The following is a 22,547-nucleotide window of genomic DNA, read 5'->3' as shown; positions in this document are numbered from 1 at the left end:
TTTATCCTGAGGAAGGACTTTTGAGAAAGCATTTTTGAAAACTGGACAGAAAATAAATACAATTGAAAAAAAAATCTGATCTAATTCTTCTATGTGTCATATGGAATCCTAGGAAGAATCATTGCAATAATTATCCAAAGTAACATTCAATGCAGCAAAAGAGATGTTTGGTCTTAAATGTAAATGCGTTTAAGTGTAGAATGCCCAAATTAACAGGTCAAAGGAAAAGTATTAATATGTGTGCACTTTCTAACAGTAAAAAAATAGGCTAGTTTGTAAATACTGTATTCTTCAATGAAGAAAACAAAGATCAAGAATAAAATGTTGGATAGTCTTATCAGCCAGGTCACCTTTAAAGACTGCTTTTCAGGATAGCAAAAATGTGCAACAATTAAACTTGACACATGTAACTAAAACATTTGTTGTTATACTAGCGGCAGTACTTTTATTAATAGAGCTCACAATTCAAAGCACAACAAAGAATTATATATTAGTATTGGTAGGAATACCAAATATTATCTCACAGCTGCCACTATGTGTTTGTTCTTATCTGACACAATCTGCACAGATCCAGGCTTGCTGTGTTTGATACAATTCAGTTCTTTTATCAATGAGCTCCTTTCACGATGTGCTGTTCCTGAATCTGACTGGAGACAGATTTTGGTAGATACTGGTGATGAGAGATACGTTTTATGTGAGGATGATGTTGAAGTTTCTCCTTTAACTTCTGGTTATAATCTGTGGCTGCTTTCTCTCATGATGTAAGCACCTAACTATTCAGAAGCATTAGCTTTCCACAGATGAATGTTCATTTCATCAGATCCACACATAATGTACTTGCTGTCAGAAGTCCATTTCACACAGATAACGTGTTGCATTCTCTTTGTGTGATAGACTTCCTTGCTTCTGCTTTTGTCCACAGGAAAGATTCGAATAGATTTGTCAAAACTAGCAGACACAGACTCTTTCCCAGTGGGTGAGTAACCCACATCAAATACTGCAGACACATGATGCATATGTACCGTTATAAGAATGTGCAGCGCATGCATATAAGAAGTATATAAGTTATAATCTTTGCTGCAGTAAAAACAAAAGCTTCCGCAGGGTTCCAGCAAATTGTATTTGTTCTCATATCTAAGATGACCTTTTTCAGAGGAGTAGCTTGCCTCATATCATACAGTGCTATATTCCTGTCAGAAGAACAACTTCCCAAGAGAAATATCTCAATTGGGTTAAATTTAACACTGCTTATACTGTCAAATCCTCAAGTCATTGAACATATAGGATTGGTTCTTTGTTCATCCCAAAAGTCTATTTGCTGTCCACATGTGGAAAAACAGATTTTTCCAGTGATGATCAATTCCTGTATATGCTGTCTTTCCTAATATTGTAGGCAATGGTTCCTCCTCTTCTCCATAGCTTCGTCCATCCATTTTCCATTGTTTGGCAGTTTTGTCATCATGAACAGTAAAAAATCGAAGTCCCACAAAAGTGAGTACATATTCCTCGTACAAAAAGACCTTTATGTGCTTGTATTGTATGAATACATTTTCATTTAGCGAACTTCCAAATTTTAACCTATCTCCATCACATGCCCCAGAAAGGACATTAGCCAGACTCTCTGGATGCTTTGCCCAGCAACTGACTCCATTTCAGTGATCATCCAGGGAAGCAAGGAATGGTTTTGCAAATACCTGTTCCAGTTTGGTAGCATTTAAAGCTCTTACATATTCCTGCTGCTGCTGCTGCTGCTAAGTCATTTCAGTCGTGTCCGACTCTGTGCGACCCCATAGACAGCAGCCCACCAGGCTCCCCTGTCCTTGGGATTCTCCAGGCAAGAACACTGGAGTGGGTTGCCATTTCCTTCTCCAATGCATGAAAGTGAAAAGTGAAAGTGAAGTTGCTCAGGCGTGTCCAACCCTCAACAACCCCATGGACTTCAGCCTTCCAGGCTCTACTGTCCATGGGATTTTCCAGGCAAGAGTACTGGAGTGGCGTGCCGTTTCCTTCTCTGCTTACATATTCCTGTGGGATCTCAAAATGATGTAAAGTAGGCTCATGGTTTCTTGGTACTCTCTGTAAGTCCAACTTGATTTCACAGATGTAGTTGTCTGGGTTCATGCTCAGAATCTTTACTTTTATCTTGCTGCTAATTGTCTCCTAATCTCATGAGCTTTCATCTCTAGGTCCCGTTGCCAGGGCCTCCTCCACCAACACATGCCACTACTCCCAAGTTCCTTCTTTCATTACTTTCTAATTTTATTATTTTTTGTCACAGAATATATTTTGTATGACTTCATTCCTTTCAAATTTATTTGTACTTATTTTGTTGTCTAACATACAGTTTATTCTGGAGAATGTTCCATGTTCACATAAGAATACTGTGCCTTTGGTGGAATGCCCTATAGCTAGATGTCTGTTAGATCTAGTTGGTGCTGTTCAAGTCTTCTTTTTGCTTCTTGATCTTCTGACTAATTGTTCTATTCATTATTAAAAGTGGAATACTCAATGCACTGACTGTTATTGTTGGATTGTGTATTTTCCTCTTCAATTCTGTCAGTTTTTGTCTCATGTGTTTTAGGACTCTCTTAACTGCATGTGTGTTTATATGTCTTGTTCTCCTAATGGATTGACCATTTTAGCTTTATAAATATATAAAATGTTCTATTTTAAATCTCTAGTAACAATTTCTGTCTTAAAGCTTCTTTTGTTCAGTGTTAGCATAGTCACTTTCTGTTTCTTTGGGTTATTGTTCTTATGGTATATCTTTTTCTATATTTTTACGTTAAATCTATTAGTGCCCTAGAAGATAAAGCATGTCTCTTGTAGATGCTATGTAACTGGATCATTAAAAAACAAACAAACAAAAAACTATCCTGCCAACATTGCCTTTGGTTTGGAGTGTTGTGTACACTTACAATTAATATAATCATCAATAAGGTAGGACTTAATCTCCTTAATAAAATGGAAGCATTTTATTATTTGTTTTCTGTGTATTATATACTTTCTCTTCTCTTGCCTTTTCTCATTTATATCTTTCCTTTGTGTTAAAGAGGACTTCCCTGGTGGCTCAGACGGTAAAGCATTTTTCTACAGTGCGAGAGACCTAGGTTCGATCCCTGGGTCAGGAAGATCCCCTGGAGAAGGAAATGGCAATCCACTCCAGTACTATTGCCTGGAAAATCCCATGGACAGAGGAGCCTGGTAGGCTACAGTCTATGGGGTCGCAAAGAGTCGGACACGACTGAGCGACTTCACTTCACTTCATTTTGTGTTAAAGGTATATTTTCTAGTTTACCATTTTAATTCCCTTGGAGCTTCTTGCATTATTTCTGTTATTGTTGCTATTTTCTTAGTGGGTCATTATAATTAATCAGTTTAGTTCAGTCACTCAGTTCTGTCTGACTCTTTGCAACCCCATGAACAGCAGTACACCAGGCCTCCCTGTCCATCACCAACTCCCGGAGCCTACCCAAACTCATGTCCATTGAGTCGATGATGCCATCCAACCATCTTATCCTCTGTTGTCCCCTTCTCCTCCTGCTGTCAATCTTTCCCAGCATCATGGTCTTTTCAAATGACTCAGCTCTGCACATCAGGTGGCCAAAGTATTAGAATTTCAGCTTCAACATCCTTCAGTCCTCCAATGAACACCCGGGACTGATCTCCTTTAGGATGGACTGGTTGGATCTCCTTGCAGTCCAAGGGACTCACAAGAGTCTTCTCTAACAACACAGTTCAAAAGCATCAATTCTTTGGTGCTCAGCTTTCTTTATACTCCTACTCTCACATCCATACATGACTACTGGAAAAACCATAGCCTTGGCTAGATGGACCTTTGTTGAGAAAGTAATGTCTCTGCTTTTTGATATGCTGTCTAGGTTGGACATAACTTTCCTTCCAAGGAGTAAGCGTCTTTTAATTTCATGGCTGCAGTCACCATCTGCAGTGATTTTAGAATCACCAAAAATAAAGTCAGCCACTGTTTCCACTGTTTCTTCATCTATTTCCCATGAAGTGATGGGACCAGATGCCATGATCTTCGTTTTCTGAATGTTGAGCTTTAAGCCAACTTTTTCACTCTCCTCTTTCACTTTCATCAAGAGGCTTTTTAGCTCCTCTTCACTTTCTGCCATAAGGGTGGTATCATCTGCATATCTGAAGTTATTGATATATCTCCCAGCAATCTTGATTCCAGCTTGTGCTTCCTCTAGTCCAGCGTTTCTCATGATGTTCTCTGCATATAAGTTAAATAAGCAGGATGACAATATACAGCCTTGACATACTCCTTTTCCTATTTGGAACTAGTCTGTTGTTCCATGTCCAGTTCTAACTGTCGCTTCCTGACCTGCATACAGGTTTCTCAAGAGGCAAGTCAGGTGATCTGGTATTCCCATCTCTTTCAGAATTTTCCACAGTTTATTGTGATCCACACAATCAAAGGCTTTGGCATAGTCAATAAAGTTTTTCTGGAATTCTCTTGCTTTTTTGATGATCCAGCAGATGTTGGCAATTTGATCTCTGGTTTCTCTAACTTTTCTTAATCCACCTTGAACATCTGGAAGTTCATGGTTTATGTATTGTTGAAGCCTGGCTTGGAGAATTTTGAATATTACTAGCGTGTGAGAGGAATGAAATTGTGAGGTCATTTGAGCATTCTTTGGCATTACCTTTCTTTGGGATTGGAATGAAAACTGACATTTTCCAGTCCTGTGGCCCCTGTTGAGTTTTCCAAATTTGCTGACATATTGAGTGCAGCGCTTTCACAGCATCCACCTTTAGGATTTGAAATAGCTCAACTGGAATTCCATCACCTCCCCTAGCTTTGTTCATAGTGATGCTTCATAAGGCCTACTTGACTTCAGATTGATGACTTAAAACAATCTATTTTGAATGAATACCAACATAATCTCAATAGTATTCAAAAACTTTGCTCCAGTGTTGCTTCATTTCTTATCCCCTTTTGAGTTATTTTCATACAACTCTATATTTCATTACATATTTTTACATTATAAACAATCAACCCACATTTATAATTATTGTTTTATGCAGTTGTTTTTAAGTCAAATATGAGGTGAAAAGAATTAAAAATAAAAATACATTCCTATTATGTTTCGTATTTACCTATGTAGCTACTTTACCTATGCCCTTTATTTCTTCATGTGGACTTGAGTTACTCTGTAGTGTTCCTCTGTTTTGGGTTGAAAGTCTTTTAGTATTCTGCCAATACAGGAGACATAAGAGATGTGGGTTCAATTCCTGATTTGGGGAGATCTCCTGGAGGAGAGCATGGCAACTCACTTCAGTATTCTTGACGGGAGAATCCCATGGATAGAGGAGCCTGGTGTGCTATGTAGTCCATGGTGTCGCAAAGGGTTGGACGTTCCTGAAGCGACCTAGCATGCACATGGACACATTTCTTTCTTTCTTTCTTTTTTTTTTTTTTTTTAGGACACAGCTACTAGTGCTTCTCTAAATTTTTGTTTATCTGGAAATGTCTTAATTTATCTTGAGTTTCTGAAGTATAGTTTTGCTGAATATAGAATTCTTGGTAGAAAATTTTTTCTTCCAGGATTTTGAATGTTTCAACTCATTGGCCCTGGACTCCATGATTTCTGAAAAGTTAGCTATTAATCTTACTGTGGATCCCTTCTACAAGATGAATCATTTTTCTCTAGTTTATGTCTCATGAGTCTGTCTGTCTTTGTTATTCAACACTTTGACTATGTGTCTATGTGTAGATCTCTTTAAATTTCTCTTTCATGAAGTTTGTTGAATGTTTTGGATATTTAGATTCATTTTTGTCTTCAAATGTGGATTAAATTCTACACAAATTGCTTTTCATTTTGGTTAATTTCCAGATTTCTCTGAAAATGTATTTTTAACACTTTTTTGTGAATATTCTTGTTGCTTTTATGATGGAGTAGATTTTCAGAGATATTTATTTCTTCTAGAAGTGCTTCTTGCCTGCCTTTAGAAGAGCCAAAAATTGAGTCATATTTAAATTTAATGTTAAGTTGAACCTATAAGCAGATAAACTCAGATAAAGCAGAGTACTGGCAAGGAGTTTACTGATAGGTGAAATAAAGTAGATAAGATTGGTAAGCTAAAGGCTAAACTAAAAAGTTTTATTCTGAGTAAAACTGTTTGGAAGGTACTCGAGTTCACTGACCATGAGTAATATGAGAATAATGATGTTTGAAGATTATTGTAATGGTTTTATGTAGAGTGAAAATAAGTGAAGCTGTACAAGAAAGGAGATGAGTTTAGTGGCAGTGCCAATAATGTACATGTGTGATGCCAAGGCATGTCTTAATATGTCTTAACAAGGCAGCTATTGACATAGAAACACAAGGGTAGATCAGTCATAGGATTTGGTGGTGGACTGAATCTGTAGAGGAAGAGAATAAATGAGTTTCAAAAGATATAAATATTGCTGCTCTGCTTCATAAAGATGATGGTAGAGTAATGTTAATGAGGATAATGAAAAAGCAGATGTGTGGCAAATTTTTATTTTGACATCTTATTTAACTAACAGTTGCTTCTTAAACTTCTTGTACCAGGCATGTGATCATAAAAAGTAAATTAATAGTTGTGTTGTATTTTAAAAACAGGGTCTAATACCATCAAAAGCTAAATAGTATTATGAGGCTTCCTAAATCACATTAATTTGGAAAAAAGAGAAGAAAAGGAAAGGTTTTTTTTTTTTTTAATTCTAAAGATATTCCAAGATGTTTATTGTGTTAACTTACTTTTCTAACATGTGATTCTCTGGCAAAGCAGATATAAACAATCTACTGTTTTGTTAGTACAAAAAATTTGAGATTTAATTACTGTGTGTAGAAATGATAGGTTCATAGCCTTGAATGTGTATTAATAGAATGTTTTAATAATGTATCTTTTATAAGTGAAAGAGTCTTGGGTTCAAATTTCTCACTTCTTAGAACACAATGCCCTTTTTTTTTTTTTTTGGTCAGCATGTGGATTCATTATTGTTTTTAAATGATTTTCCTCTTTTATTTTCCCATAGCCCTTGAGGAGAAAAAGGCAATAAAAATGAAATGACTATCAATGAGATGATTGCTTTAATCTCTGTAATTGAGAAATATCAATTCCTGTGTGGAATCAAAGTCAGATTTCTGAACTCTTCCCTAACCTACAAACGTTTTTCATTGTTCACTTCTGTATGTACATCTAATAAGGGAGATAGTAGTACATATTCTCATGTTGCCCTTGTACTATTGTCTTCTTCAATAATATTTTAAATAATTATGTTATTCATCAGTGTTTATGCTCTTCCAGATTTTTCAAAACATTAAATTACAGGGACTTCCCTGGTGATCCAGTGGTTAAGACTCTATGCTTCCAGCAGAAGGGTCTCCTTGGGGAGGCATTGGAATCCTTAGGAAGTAGAACAGCTATTATAAAATTCATATTTTTATTTGACAAATATTTACTGGATGATTACTGTTGTCCTCTAATAAGGCTATAGTCTGGAGCTATAACACCTAATTTTAGGGATGATATGAAGCTATAGAGGACTTCCCTGGTGGCTCAGACAGTAAAGCGTCTATCTACAATGCGGGAGACCTGGGTTCAATCCCTGGGTTGGGAAGATCCCCTGGAGAAGGAAATGGCAATCCACTCCAGTACTATTGCCTGGAAAAGGGGGTTTCCTTGGTGGCTTAGTGGTAAAGGATCTGCCTGCCAAAGCAGGAGATGTGGGTTTGATCTCTCAGTCAGGAAGATTCCCTGGAGAAGGAAATGGCAACTCACTCTAGTATTATTGCCTGGAAAATCCCGTGGACAGAGGAGCCTGGTAGGCTACAGTCCAAGGGGTCACAAAGAGTCAGACATGACATAGTGACTAAACAACAACAACATGAAGCTATAGATTGCAAACTTGGCCACTCTATGGAGGTACTATAAAGTGCCTGCAATTTCATACAGGCACAAAGCTTGTCTGTGGCTGACAGGCTGGCTAAGTTGCTTCAGTCATGTCCAGCTCTTTGCGACCCTCTGGACTATAGCCCCCCAAGGTCCTCTGTACATGGGGATTTTCCAGGCAAGAATACTGGAGTGGGTTGCCATGCCCTTCTTCAGGGGATCTTCCTGACCCAGGGATTGAACTCATATCTCTTGGTCTCCTGCATTGACAGGTGGATTCTTTACCACTAGCACCACCTGAGAAGCTTGTTTGTAGATTATATAAATCATGGGTCCTACACAGCCATATCCGTTTTTATCATTTTCAAATGTATATGTTTTGCTATGATTAATAAAGTAGAAATTTATTGTCACTCTTTGCTCTTGTATTTGTTTCAAGCAACAAATTCTGAAAGTATAACTTATCTGTTGGAGTTGGGCAGAGAATGCAGGATTCTTTTTCTGTGCTTCATCTTTCCATGTGGAAAGACACTGATCAGTTTAACTGGGTTTCTCTCTGCTCCTACTCATTCCTCAAGAGAGTTAATATGATATGTAAATTTGGGAACAGGAAATGAGCATTGTCCTTTTGATCTTCTCATCTGCAAAGAGTATGTGTAGTTGAGCTTAGTAGTAAGGATCCTATCTGTCCAGGCTTGGGAGACCTGAGGCTAAGTCTGTCTAATTCTGGGATGTACTAGTAAAAAGCCTATATTGCTTTGTACCTAAGCCATATTCTCTAGTATCTGCTCTGTTGCTCACCAGTGTTGACATTTTAATCCATTTGCCTGAGTTTTTATCCATGGTTTGGCTAACTGCAGGCTCTGAGCCAAATCTGACCCACTCAGGCCAAATCTGGCAAGGCTCTTCTGTTTACATCTTTACATGTGTGTGTCTCTTTATTGCTACAACAGCAGCTTTGGATGGTTGCAACAGAAATCATATGGCCTGAAAAGCTAAAATATTTATTCTCTGGCCCTTTGCAGAAAAGATTTGTCAACCCCTAAACTCCTATCTATAATTTGGGCAGAGGATGAAGATATTATTTATTACACTCCCAAAATTTCTAAATTAATTCTGATATTACAATATAGGAATTTATAAAAATTTTTCCTTTGAAAAACATGCTTTATCATTCAAAATGGTAGAAACCCTTTGTATAAAAACGGAATGGACTTAGAGATGAGAGACTGCTATTTCAGTAACAGAAGGATGAGTTGATGAAGTTTGGACTAGTTTGGTGGTTATAAAAATAGAAAAATAATACTGGGTTTAGGAGTTATTATGAAATGCAAATTTTATAAAAGTTGATGACTGCTTCTTTATGGTAACAGTAAGCATGACAGAACAGGAGAAAGAATAATGTCTCCAAGAGTTTGAACCTAGGTGACTGGATGAATGTCCTAGGAGCAGTATGTAATGTATTTTCTTATTTTGACTGCCTTGCCTTTGACCCTGTAAGTCACACATTCACTACCATCAGGAATAAAGACCCAAAAACTAGTTATAGTAGTCACCCCAGACTCTTCACTATTACCAGACCTATCAAATTGGACATATGACTTTGTAACTTTAACATCAATCTAGCAGTTTGTTCTTATAAACTTGGTGACGCCCTTTGTGTTCTCATTAAGTCTCAGTTATTTTTCTAATAGGTTTATCTCCTTGCTCTCTATACCTACTTGTGAATACTTTTACGTATGTATTGGATTGGCCAAAAAGTTACTTTGCTTTTTAAGAAAACATAAAAAACATATTTTTCATTTTCATCACAAATTTCATTGAACAACATATTCACTGTTACCTTCTGCCATTTTCTGGGCAACTTCATAATTCCATCTTACACAGATTTTTTTTTTCTTTTTGGGCAAAAAACTGTTCCAAGTTCCTTTTTACAGTCTTCCAGGGAATTGAAATTTTTTTCCATTAAGACAGTTTTGTAAAGACTGAAATAAATGGAAATTTGAAGGTGTAATGTCTAGCCAACACAGCAGATGAATCAGAACTTCCCAGCTAAGCTGTAACATTTTTTGCCTGGTCATCAGAGAAACATTCAGTCTTGCATTATTCCTGATGGATGGTTGTTGTTGCTGTTCAGTCACTCAGTCATGTCCAATTCTTTGCAACCCCATGGACTACACCATGCCAGTCTTCCCTGTCCTTCACCATCTCCCAGAATTTGATCAAACTCATGTCCATTGAGTCAGTGATGCCATCCATCCAACCATCTCATCCTCTGTTTGCCCCTTTTCCTCCCACTGTCAATCTTTCCCAGTATCAGGGTCTTTTATAATGAGTCGGTTCTTCGCATCAAGTGACCAGAGTATTAGAGCTTCAGCTTCAGCCTCAGTCCTTCCAATGAATATTCAACTGATTTCCTTTAGGATTGACTGGTTTGACTTCCTTGCAGTCCAAGGGACTCTCAAGTCTTTTCTAACACCACAATTCAAAAGCATTAATTCTTCAGTGCTCAGCCTTCTTTATGGTCCAACTCTAATGTCCATACGTGACTACTGGAAAAATCATAGCTTTGACTTCTCTTCCTGGGGAGGCCTTACAAATATCTGAGAAAATAAGTGAAGCTAAAGGCAAAGGAGAAAAGGAAAGATATAAGCATCTGAATACAGAGTTCCAAAAAATATCAAGGAGCTATAAGAAGGCCTTCCTCAGTGATCAGTGCAAAGAAATAGAGGAAAACAAGAAAATAGAAAGACTAGAGACCTCTTCAAGAAAATTAGAGATCCCAAGGGAACATTTCATGCAAAGATGGGAACAATAAAAGACAGAAATGGCAAGGACATAACAGAAGCAGAAGATGTTAAGAAGAGGTGGAAAGAATACACAGAAGAACTATACAAAAAAGATCTTCATGACCCAGATCATCACCATAATGTGATCACTCACCTAGAGCCAGACATCCTGGAATGTGAAGTCAAGTGGGCCTTAGGAAGCATCACTTTGAACAAAGCTAGTGGAGGTGATGGAATTCCAGTTGTGCTATTTCAAATCCTAAAAGATGATGCTGTGAAAGTACTGCACTATGAGCCAGGAAATTTGGAAAACTCAGCAGTGGCCACAGGACTAAAAAGGGTCAGTGTTCATTGCAATCCCAAAGAAAGACAATGCCAAAGGATGTTCAAACTACCACACAATTGCATTCATCTCACACACTAGCAAAGTAATGTTCAAACTTCTCCAAGCCAGGCTTCAATAGAACATGAACCATGAACTTCCAGGTCTTCAAGCTGGTTTTAGAAAAGGCAGAGGAACCATGGATCAAATTGCCAACAACTGCTGGATCATCGAAAAAGCAACAGAGTTCCAGGAAAACATCTTTTTCTGCTTTATTGAATATGCCAAAGCCTTTGGCTGAGTGGATCACAACAAACTGGAAAATTCTTAAAGAGATCAGAATACCAGACCCCTTTACCTGCCTCCTGAGAAATCTGTATGCAGGTCAAGAAGCAACAGTTAGAACCATAATTGGAAAAACAGACTGGTTCCAGATTGGGAAAGGAGTATGTCAAGGCTGTATATTGTCACCTGTTTACTTAATTTATATGCAGAGTATATCATGCGAAATGCCAGACTAGATAAAGCACAAGCTGGAATCATGATTGCTGGGAGAAATATCAATAACCTCAGATATGCAGATGACACCACCCTTATGGCAGAAAGCAAAGGAGAACTAAAGAGCCTCTTGATGAAAGTGAAAGAAGAGAGTGAAAAGTTGACTTAAAACTCAACATTCAAAAACCTAAGATCATGGCATCTGGTACCATCACTTCATGGTAAATATATGGGGAAACACTGGAAACAGTGAGAGATTTTATTTTCTTGGCCTCCAAAATCACTGCAGATGGTGAATGCAGCCATGAAATTAAAAGATGCTTACTCCTTGGAAGGAAAGTTATGACCAACCTCGACAGCATATTAAAAAGCAGAGGCATTACTTTAACAAAGGCCCATCTAGTCAAGGCTATGATTTTTCTAGTAGTCATGTATGTATGTGAGAGTTGGACTATAAAGAAAGCTGAGTGCCAAACAATTGATGCTTTTGAACTGTGGTGTTGGAGAAAACTCTTGAGAGTCCTTTGGACTACAAGAAGATCCAACTAGTCCATCCTAAAGGAAATCAGTCCTGAATATTCATTGGAAGAATTGATGCTGAAGCTGAAACTCCAATGCTTTGACCACCTGATGTGAAGAACTGACTTATTTGAAAAGACCCTGATGCTGGGAAAGATTGAAGGCAGGAGGAGAAGGGGATGACAGAGGATGAGATAGTTAGATGGCATCACTGACTCAATGGACATGAGTGAGTAAACTCTGGGAGTTGGTGGGCGCCTGGCATGCTGCAGTCTAATGGGTCGCAAAGAGTCGAGACATGACTGAGCGACTGAACTGAACTGAAAAATTGATAAATTAGCCAGAAAGAGATTTATATCAATTCACACTTCAAATAAGACCCATTTTTCCAAGCCGTCACTAACACTGTGTTATAGCTATGGCAATTTGATCAGGAAAAGTAGATCATGTGTTACTTTAACTAGCGTATATTTAATTATAAATGAGATCAAGCATCTTTTTATAGAAGAAATTTCTAGCTATTTATCATGAATTGCACCTATCCTTTGCCGACTTTTCTCCTTAGGTTGATGATCTCTTTAATCCCAATCTGTAATTCTCTTTATATAATAAAGATATTAGGTCCTTGTCACACATATCAAAGAATTTTCCCAATTCTGTTATGTTTCTTAATTTTGATTTTGTATTTTAGTGGCTTCATGAAAGTTTCATGTTTGTAGGTACTCAAATCTATCAACCTTTTTCTCTACACCTCTGAATATGTGTCTGATTATAGCTTCTGATCAAAGAACATTCTTATTTTAAGATTATTTTGCAAGTATATTTACTTATTATTTAAATATTTAACTGCAATTTATTTTATTTAAGTAATGGAGTATTAATACAGTTTTATTAATTATTTCAAATGACTGGCCAGTTATCTTTTTGGCAATTATTATATAATCCATTGTTTTACTACTGATTTGAGATACCATATTACAATAAATTTTCACAAGCATTGAATCTTTGTTCTTTTAAGTTCTCTTCTCTGTTTTATTGCCTTTCAATTATTGTACCAGAACCATTTATAATTCACTTAAATATCTGATAAATGTTGACCTCCATCCCCTCCATCATTTTTCTCTTTTCAAATTAATACCTAGCTATTGTCAGAGATTTATTTTTCCAAATGCACTTTAGGATCACTTGTCAAGATCCAAAAGGTGTGAGAAGGAAACCATTTCATCAGTTCAGTTCAGTTCAGTTCAGTTGCTCAGTCGTGTCCGACTCTTTGCAACCCCATGAATCGCAGCACTCCAGGCTTCCCTGTCCATCACCATCTCCCGGAGTTCACTCAGACTCACGTCCATCGAGTCAGTGATGCCATCCTGCCATCTCATCCTCAGCCGTCTCCTTCTCCTCCTGCCCCCAATCCCTCCCAGCATCAGAGTCTTTTCCAATGATTCAACTCTTCACATGAGGTGGCCAAAGTACTGCAGTTTCAGCTTTAGCATCCTTCCCTCCAAAGAAATCCCAGGGCTGATCTCCTTCAGAATGGACTGGTTGGATCTCCCCATTCCATACTACTGCATTAGATTTAAGACTTAAATTTACATTAAATTTAAATGAGAGTGAAAGGATCACTATCTTTGAGATATTGAGTCATAAAAAGATGTGTTTTTTCATTGGAGTCCAATTTTAATGTTCCTCTCTCAGTGCTTAATAATTTCTATTGCTTCTCTATGTATGTTACTTTCTGCTAGTATTACTGTATTAGCTTTTAGGTGTTGCAGTAACTAGTAATCACAAATTTAGCAGCTTAAAAAACCATAACTTTGTTATTATATGTGTCTTAAGTTGCTTCAATCATGTCTGATGCTGTGTGACTCTATGGACTATAGCCAGCCAGAATCCACAGGATTCTCCAGGCAAGAATACTGGAGTGGGTTGCCATGCCCTCCTCCAAGGGATCTTCCTGACCCAGGGATCGAACCCGCATCTCTTATGTCTCCTGCACTCACAGGCATGTTCTTTACCACTGAAGTGAAGGGAAGTCACTCAGTCATGTCTGACTCTTGGTGACCCTATGGACTGTAGCCTAACAGGCTCCTCTGTCCATGGGATTTTCCAGGCAAGAATACTGGAGTGGGCTGCCATTTCCTTCTCCAGAAGCTCTTTCTGACCCAGGAAATGAACCCAGGTCTCCTGCATTATAGGCAGACATTTTACCATCTGAGCCACCAGGTAAGTCCTAGAGCCTTACTATTAATATTTACATTTCTGGAAGTCTAAAGAATGTCCCCCTGGGCTAAATCCCAGGTTTTGGTAGGGCTGCATTCCTTTCTGGAGACTCTAGAGGAGAATCTGTTTTCTTGCTGGTCTGTCTTCTATGAGCTGTGTTCATTCCTTGGCTCATGGCTGCCTTTATACCCTGAAAACCAGCAATGGCCAGTCAAGTCTCTCACATTGCATCAATCCAACACCAACTCTCCTTCCCTCTTTCACATATAACAAGCATTGTGATACTGGGCCACTTGGATAATCCAGGATGATCTCCCCATCTCAAGATTCTTAACTTAATCACATCTGCAAAGCTCCTTTTGCATGGGACATAATATATTCACAGGTTTTGGGAAAGTTAGGACATTATTGTCTTACAATGTCTTCATCCTCTTCTCCTACTCAAAGTTTTATTGTCTGATTGTTGCTCATCCTCTTCTCCCACTCAAAGTCTCTTATTTTCTTATTATTGTGTATTTATGTTGTTATCTTCCTCATTGCAAAGTCACTGTAAGTCTGTAGGGGATACTTTTCTTGATAATGCAGGACACATCAGAGCAGTAAAACTGTATCCAATAGCTTTCACCTACTTTGAGTCATTTAGAATTGTGAGTCATCTCTAACTTTGAAAGAGCTATAAGACCACACTCCTTTGCATTAGTATTACTTTTCCCATTATGAGAAAAATAATTCAGCAAGCAGTGAATACATGCAGGTATCTTGTACCATAGTACCAATATAGTACTTCTATTTCTATTGTCTTATTTACTAAAGTCTTCAAACTTGTCTAAGTCAAACCACCATCTTCTGTTCTCAAGAGATGACTTGTATCAATCAAGCTAAATTTAAAGTCAGTGGCAGACAATCTGCTACTTGCCAAGCGAATGCTCACCTTGAGCTGAAACCTGTCTCCTTGTTACCATCTCTCTATCTGCACTCTTTCTGACAATTATAGTGATTCCTCTGTTTTTCAAGTACTTGTGAAATGTGTTTTTACTACCTTTTCACTTTTAATCATTCCCCATATTACATGAGTTTGATACTCAGCACTTTCCTTATCCATGTGCAGAGAAAATAGTCCCTGTGGTCTTTGTATCTCCTCGAATGTAGGCCCCCGTACCAAGCTGAGTGTACCAGGTGTGGTTTGCTGCAATGTTGGCTAAGCTGCTTCACTTTCCTGTATGTGGTTAAGAAAGAGCTGTATGTAGGAGGTAAGTTCACAGAGGTATCTTGTCAAAATTGTCTAGAAAAGCCTCTAGATCACTTTATTTCTGATTAAAAAAAAACCAACTACACCATTGATATTATTAAGAAATGACTATGCCTATACCTGGATCCCTGATCATTGCTAAGGTTTTTCAGAAGTCAGAGGCCAAGTATCCTTCAGCCTTTTTGATGAATAAAATCGTGTACTACTTTGCAAGAACTTCCCTCAGAGCTCAGTTGGTAAAGAATCACCTGCAATGCAGGAGATCCCGGTTGGGTTCCTGGATTGAGAAGGGATAGGCTACCCACTCCAGTATTCTTGGGCTTCCCTTGTGGCTCAGCTGATGAAGAATCTGCCTGCAATGCAGGAGACCTGAGTTTGATCCCTGGGTTGGGAAGATTGCCTGGAGAAGGGAAAGGCTACCCACTCCTGTATTCTGGCCTGGAGAATTCTGTCAACTGTGTAATCCATGGGGTGGCAAAGAGTCAGACACAACTGAGTGACTTTCACTTTCACCTTCACTCCTTTACAAAGGATGGATCATATAGTTAGCCTGTCTTTTATAAAATTTCTAAACCAGATTATTCCCAATTCTAATTAGCGCAGAGGAAGGAAGGACTGTCATAGTGTCTAGTTTAAATATCATATTTGTATTAAATCAGCCAGTGTTACATTATGTCTTTAACTGATACATTACACACTGACTCATACTTTCATCTGTAACTCCTGTTTCTTTTTTCATGGTATTGCTAATCTATATACCCACATCCTGAATTTTTAAAACTCATTTCTTTATTAAACTATAGGACTTCATATTTAATCACTAATAAACTTTGACTTGTTAGACTAGCCCACCCCTCATGATCTTCAACTTTTATAGGAACATAGTGCAAACAGCAAGTGAAAGTATATTACTATTGTTTATTTTTCTTGGGGAGGCATAATATTAACTTATTCGGTGCTCTCAGTATACATATTTTAAAAGAAGCACTATTTGGTCTACACATTGCACAACTAACTGTAACAGGTACAATAAAACTGACTGAGTAAGTCTAACCATTAAAGCTGGTCATTCAGGAACTGTGAAGTTAGGCAGTATAGGGCCTTAGAGACATGTTTAGAATTTTGGGACAAACCATTAGTACCTCAGACCTCAGAAAAGGGCTAGCAAAGACCAAGGCAGAGAACACAGTCTTAGGCATGCTACCATTATACAAATTCAAGCTCAGAAATAAGTCTGGGATTCAGGAACCAGGCATTTGAATAAAGATAGAGGCAAAATATCAAGAAAAAAGCAAAAGCTGCTAACTAAATTGGAGCCAAATTCTGCTAGGCTGGATACAATGGAACCTTGAAAAGTGAGTCACCAACTGTTGGACCTCAATTCTTTAAATCTCTTTGGTTCATTTCCAGGATTTACCATAAAGAGTGCTTTGGCAATAAACGTGTATAGCAAAATCCAAATTTCCCACAGTAAGGAAGAGAGCTTGCAAAGGCTAAGAGGTGGCAGGGTTAGGTACAACTTAACAATGAACAGTTTCCTCTTTCCTTTAGTTCTGGCAATAAAGATCTTGTCATAGTCCTTTCATCTGTGATGCAATAGTATCAACACTATAGTTACTGATATAAGATCTAGGTTATAGCCCTAAAACTTCCATTAACCAGATGTTAGTTAATATTGGACAGCTAATAATTCCAAGCCTTAGTTTCTGAATGGGGATCATAGTAACACTGGGAGGGCTGTTCAGTTCAGTTTAGTTGCTCAGTTGTGTCCAGGTCTTTGTGACACCATGGACTGCAGCACCCCAGGGTTCCCTGTCCATCACCAACTCCTGGAGTTTACTCAAACTGATGTCCTTGAGTCGGTGATGCCATCCAACAATCTCATCCTCTGTCATCTCCTTTTCTTCCTGCCTTCAGTCTTTCCCAGCATCAGGGTCTTTTCAAATGAGTCAATTCTTCACATCAGGTGGCCAAAGTATTGGAGTTTCAGCTTCAGCATCAGTCCTTCCAATGAATATTCAGGACTGATTTCCTTTAGGATGAACTGGTTGGATCTCCTTGCAGTACAAGGGACTCTCAAGAGTCTTCTCCAACACCACAGTTTAAAAGCACCAATTCTTTGGCCCATCAAGTCAATGCAATCCCAAAGAAATGCAATGCCAAAGAATGCTCAAACTACTGCACAATTGCACTCATCTCACATGCTAGTAAAGTAATGCTCAAAATTCTCCAAGCCAGGCTTCAATAATATGTGAACCATGAACTTCCAGATGTTCAAGCTGGTTTTAGAAAAGGCAGAGGAACCAGAGATCAAATTGCCAATATCTGCTGGATCATCGAAAAAGCAAGAGAGTTCCAGAAAAACATCTATTTCTGCTTTATTGACTATGCCAAAGCCTTTGACTGGGTAGATCACAACAAACTGTGGAAAATTTTTAAAGAGATGGGAATACCAGACCACCTGACCTGCCTCTTGAGAAATCTGTATGCAGGTCAGGAAGCAACAGTTAGAACTGGACATGGAACAACAGACTGGTTCCAAATAGGAAAAGGAGTATGTCAAGGCTGTATATTGTCACCCTGCTTATTTGACTTATATGCAGAGTACATCATGAAAAATGCTGGGCTGGAGGAAGCACAAGCTGGAATCAAGATTGCTGGGAGAAATATCAATAACCTCAGATTTTCAGATAACACCAACCTTATGGCAGAAAGCAAAGAAGAGCTAAAGAGCCTCTTGATGAAAGTGAAAGAGGAGAGTGAAAAAGTTGGCTAGAAGCTCAACATTTAGAAAACGAAGATCATGGCATCTGGTCCCATCACTTCATGGCAAATAGATGGGGAAACAGTGGCTGACTTTATTTTTTTAGGGCTCCAAAATCACTGAAGATAGTGATTGCTGCCATGAAATTAAAAGACGATTACTCCTTGGAAGAAAAGCTATGACCAACCTAGATAGCATATTAAAAAGCAGAGACATTACTTTGCTGACAAAGGTCCGTCTAGTCAAGGCTACGGTTTTTCCAGTAGTCATATATGGATGTGAGATTTGGACTATAAAGAAAGCTGAGCACCAAAAAATTGATGGTTTTGAACTTTGGTGTTGAAGAAGACGCTTGAGGGTGAGCTGTTATGAGAGCTAAATGATAATCATCTGGCTAATGAAACGTTATTTACTTTTTAGACTGTAAAAACTTCATAAAGAGTAATTTGCTATTCTTCTTACAGTGGTTTGAATCTGTGATAGTTTTTGAATGATATTATTTCAGATTTGATTAATTCAACAAATGTTTAATAAATGAAGAGAGCTCCCTTGAAGCAAGTTGGAAATGCACATTCTCGCATCCTGCCCTTGACTACTTCCTTAAGAGTAGGGCCTGGCCATGTCTGCTTTAACAACTCTCCAAATGACCCTGCCACCTGTGAGAGGTCTATGCTGCATCCCCAGAGGTTGTGATGAAATGGCTGAGGGTGCAGCCTGGGCACTGGGATTTTGAAAGCTCCCTGTGACTCTCCTGTTGTCAAGGTCAGCAGACACCCTTCTGGGTGCAGACTCCTCTCTGGAGCCAGAGATGTGCAGTCCAATAGATGCTTCTGCAGCCATAAAAGTGCCGAGTCTGCATGGTCCAACGTGGGAGCCACCATGCAGCCACTGAACCCCTGAAATGGAAGTAAGGAGCTAAATTCAAATTGTATTTAATTAATTTAAATCTAAACAGTTGCAGGTTGCTGCCATCTAGGACAGTACAGTCCTAAAGCCACAGAAGGTCTCCCTGGTGGCTCAGTGGTAAAGAATCCACCTGCCAATGCAAGAGATGTCGGTTTGATCCCTGGGCTGGAAGGATTCCCCTGGAGGATATGGCAACTCACTCCAGTATTCTTGCCTGGGAAATCCCATGGACAGAAGAGCCTGGTGGGCTACAGTCCATAGGTCACAAAAGAGTCGACTCGACTTAGTGACTAAACAACAACAGTTTCAGATTTCATTAATTCAACATATGTTTAGTAAGTGCATACTACATGAAAAAAATGTTTTGCTGTGGTCTTTACTGGCTTCCCTGGTGGCTCAGATGGTAAAGAATCCTCTTGCAATGTGGGAGATCTGGATCCTATCCCTGGGTTGGGAAGATCCCCTGGAGAATGGAAAGGCTATCCACTCCAGATTTTTGCCTGGAGAATTCCATAGACAGAGGAGCCTGGCAGGCTACACTTTCATTTTTGAGCTTCCCAGGTGGTACTAGTGGTAAAGAACCTGCCTACCAATGCAAAAGATGTAAGAGACAGAGGTTTGATCCCTGGGTCAGGAAGATCCCCTGGAGAAGGGCATGGCAACCCACTTCCTTGCCTGGAGATTCCTATGGACAGAGGAACCTGGCAGGCTACAGTGCATTGGGTTGCAAAGAGTTGGACACAACTGAAGCGACCTGGAACTCAGCACTTGCCTCTATAGTTCTTTAATCTAGTCAAGGAATAAGGCCTTGAAATACTAATGAAACGATAGCTATTTTATGTATTTCTTTTTTAGCATGCATTCATAGAGTCCTACTGGTGGCACATTTTTAGGTGCTAGACCAGCAGGTCTTTAGTTATTAGCACCATCATCTTACATTAATGGGATTATATTTCTCCTTTAGTTCATTCTTCCAGATCTTGTTATTTTACTGAGTTTACTCTCTGGATAATTAATGCATTGAATGTAATCATTCAGCATAGAAATTCTAAGATATTATCAAAGACCATATTTAAAAAGAATCAATATGTACTATGATTAGAACCTTTTATGATTCTTTAATCAGATAAAGTTATGATGAAATGAAATGAATTTATTTTGACCTGACTTTCTATCAGTAACATGGTAGTGTTTGAAAGTGAATTAATTGGGAGAGGAGCAGGGCTAGAGGCAAGGAGACCAGTTTGGAAGTGTTCTAGCAGTTCAAGTAATAAATAATGGGGACCCAGACCAAGGTGGTAGCAGAGGTAGAGAGAAATGAATGTGTTTGAGGTACAGAATTCAATGTTGAAGATGGGACTTAGGGAATGACTGGGCATGATGCTGAAGAAGAGTGAGAATGAAGAATTGTCCTCAAGTTGTTTAAGTGACTGGGGTGTGGAAATACTGTTTACTGATAGGAAGCAAAGGAGAGGCAATTATTTGAGGAGAAATTGACAAAAATGTTTAAAGAAGTTTTTTTGAAAAATAGACATGAGGATAATCATGAATGCTTTGATAAGGATGAATATGCAGAGAGACATATCCTTCCAGATAGTTTAATCAAGGGCTTCCTTGGTGTCTCAGATGGTAAAGAATCTACCCACAATGCGAGAGACCTGGGTTCCATCCCTGGGTCAGGAAGATCCCCTGGAGAAGGGAATGGCTATGCACTCCAGTATTTTTGCCAGGAGAATTCTAGGGACAGAGGAGTATGGTGGGCTACAGTCCATGGGGTTGCAAAGAGCCAGACAGTAGGATTGTGGTGCTGGAATAGACTGATATATGGAATAATTAGAAAATCCAGAAACAGATTCAATTATATAAGCATTTGGTGTATACCTATTGTCACAGGAATTCTACTTCAAAAGATGTGGCTCAGCATGTAAACAGGGATACATGCACAATAACGCTCCCTTAAAAGAAAAACATTAAAATTTCAGTATGGTAAGATTGACTGAGTTATGATCATGTGTATACTGGGACTTAAATTCATCATGTAGTCATATACTTGTCCTTTAAACTTGTTCAGAATACATTATTAAAGGAAAATATCAAATCAGAAAACATTACATACCTTTGTGTGTGTATATATATATACAATATCTTTATATAAATTTCACAGAAAATCTCTTGGACCTTTATCCTACTTGGGGTAGGAAAATGCAATGCCCTCCTTTCTTTTCTTAATAACAAAACAGCTGGGAAATATTAGAAAGTCTGTGGTCAGGAGAATGTGTAGATGAATGTGTGGTACACCTATATGGTGGTTCTTGCATCACACTGAAAGTAAACGAAATTCAGAAGCAGAGTCTTGATTGAAAAAGGTCACAGGAGAGCAAGAGCACTTTATATTGTGTGTATGAAGTTCAAAGCATACAGTACAAGCCATTTATTCTTTATTGATACTCACTTATATAGATACGTTTTCACAGCAATGCAGGGAATTATAAACACAAAGTTCAGAACAAGATTTAACCCCAGTTGCCGAGGGAAGGGATGGGAACAGAAAGGGGAACATAGGATGGGAGGGGCGGGTCTCAGTGGTCATGTTCTGTCTCTTAAACATGGACACATGTGAATTTATTCTATCATTTTATAATATCATATATTCTCTTTCGAGAGATACTTGTCAGGTATTCTGTTGAATACCCTGCTTCTTTTGGGCAATATGAAATATTTGGTTACATAAGTGCAGCTTTGCTAAAACTATCTCCTCCCCTTGGGGCTCTCACTCTCCATAAGGAGGCCATGTGTGTACTACAGACTTCTATGCCAATGAGAAATAATGTCATTCCCTTAAGAAGAAGAGGGTATACTTCATTATTGCTTAAAATAGTTTGTCTTTCCTTTACACTCACCCACATGTCCACACACATAGAAGCCATCTGAGAGAATATACACCAAAATGTTACTATTAGTTATTTGAGCATGCTAGATTTCATGTGATATTTTTTCCATTTCTATTTTCCATTTCTATATCCATTCCATTTCCAAATATTTTAAAATATTTCTTTAATAAATGTATTTAATTTACTAACTTATCCTGTGTGGTTAAATTTCAAAGTTGTTTTCAAGACTTTTAAAATCCTCATAATTCTTTTCAAATATGGTAAAAGTCCAGCCTACCCAAATCCATGAAAAATAATTGTTTGGATTAATTTAATTTTGAGATCAACTAAGGTTTAAGCTGGGGCTTTCCTGGTGGTTCAATGGTAAAAATCCATCTGTTAATGCAGGAGATGCTGGTTCAATCCCTGGTCAGGAAGATCCCTTGGAGAAGGAAATGGCAACCCATTCCAGTATTCTTGCCTGGAAAATCCCATGGACAGAGAAGCCTGGTGGGCTACAGTT

At 38.4% G+C, this 22,547-nt stretch overlaps 1 protein-coding gene and 1 pseudogene across 10 annotated transcripts in view; one reads left to right on the top strand and one right to left on the bottom strand.

The window, feature by feature from the left end:
- The window catches only part of ANKS1B (ankyrin repeat and sterile alpha motif domain containing 1B), a 1,150,317-nt gene that overhangs the window by 377,928 nt on the left and 749,842 nt on the right, over nucleotides 1-22,547 (top strand). The window lies entirely within an intron of this gene.
- LOC102172242 lies at nucleotides 516-8,730 on the bottom strand (annotated as a pseudogene).

This window comes from Capra hircus, chromosome 5, assembly GCF_001704415.2.
Source record: "Capra hircus breed San Clemente chromosome 5, ASM170441v1, whole genome shotgun sequence".
Lineage (NCBI taxonomy): Eukaryota > Metazoa > Chordata > Mammalia > Artiodactyla > Bovidae > Capra > Capra hircus.
Note: the sequence above shows the minus strand (reverse complement) of the source record. Positions and strands in the feature narration are given on the sequence as shown.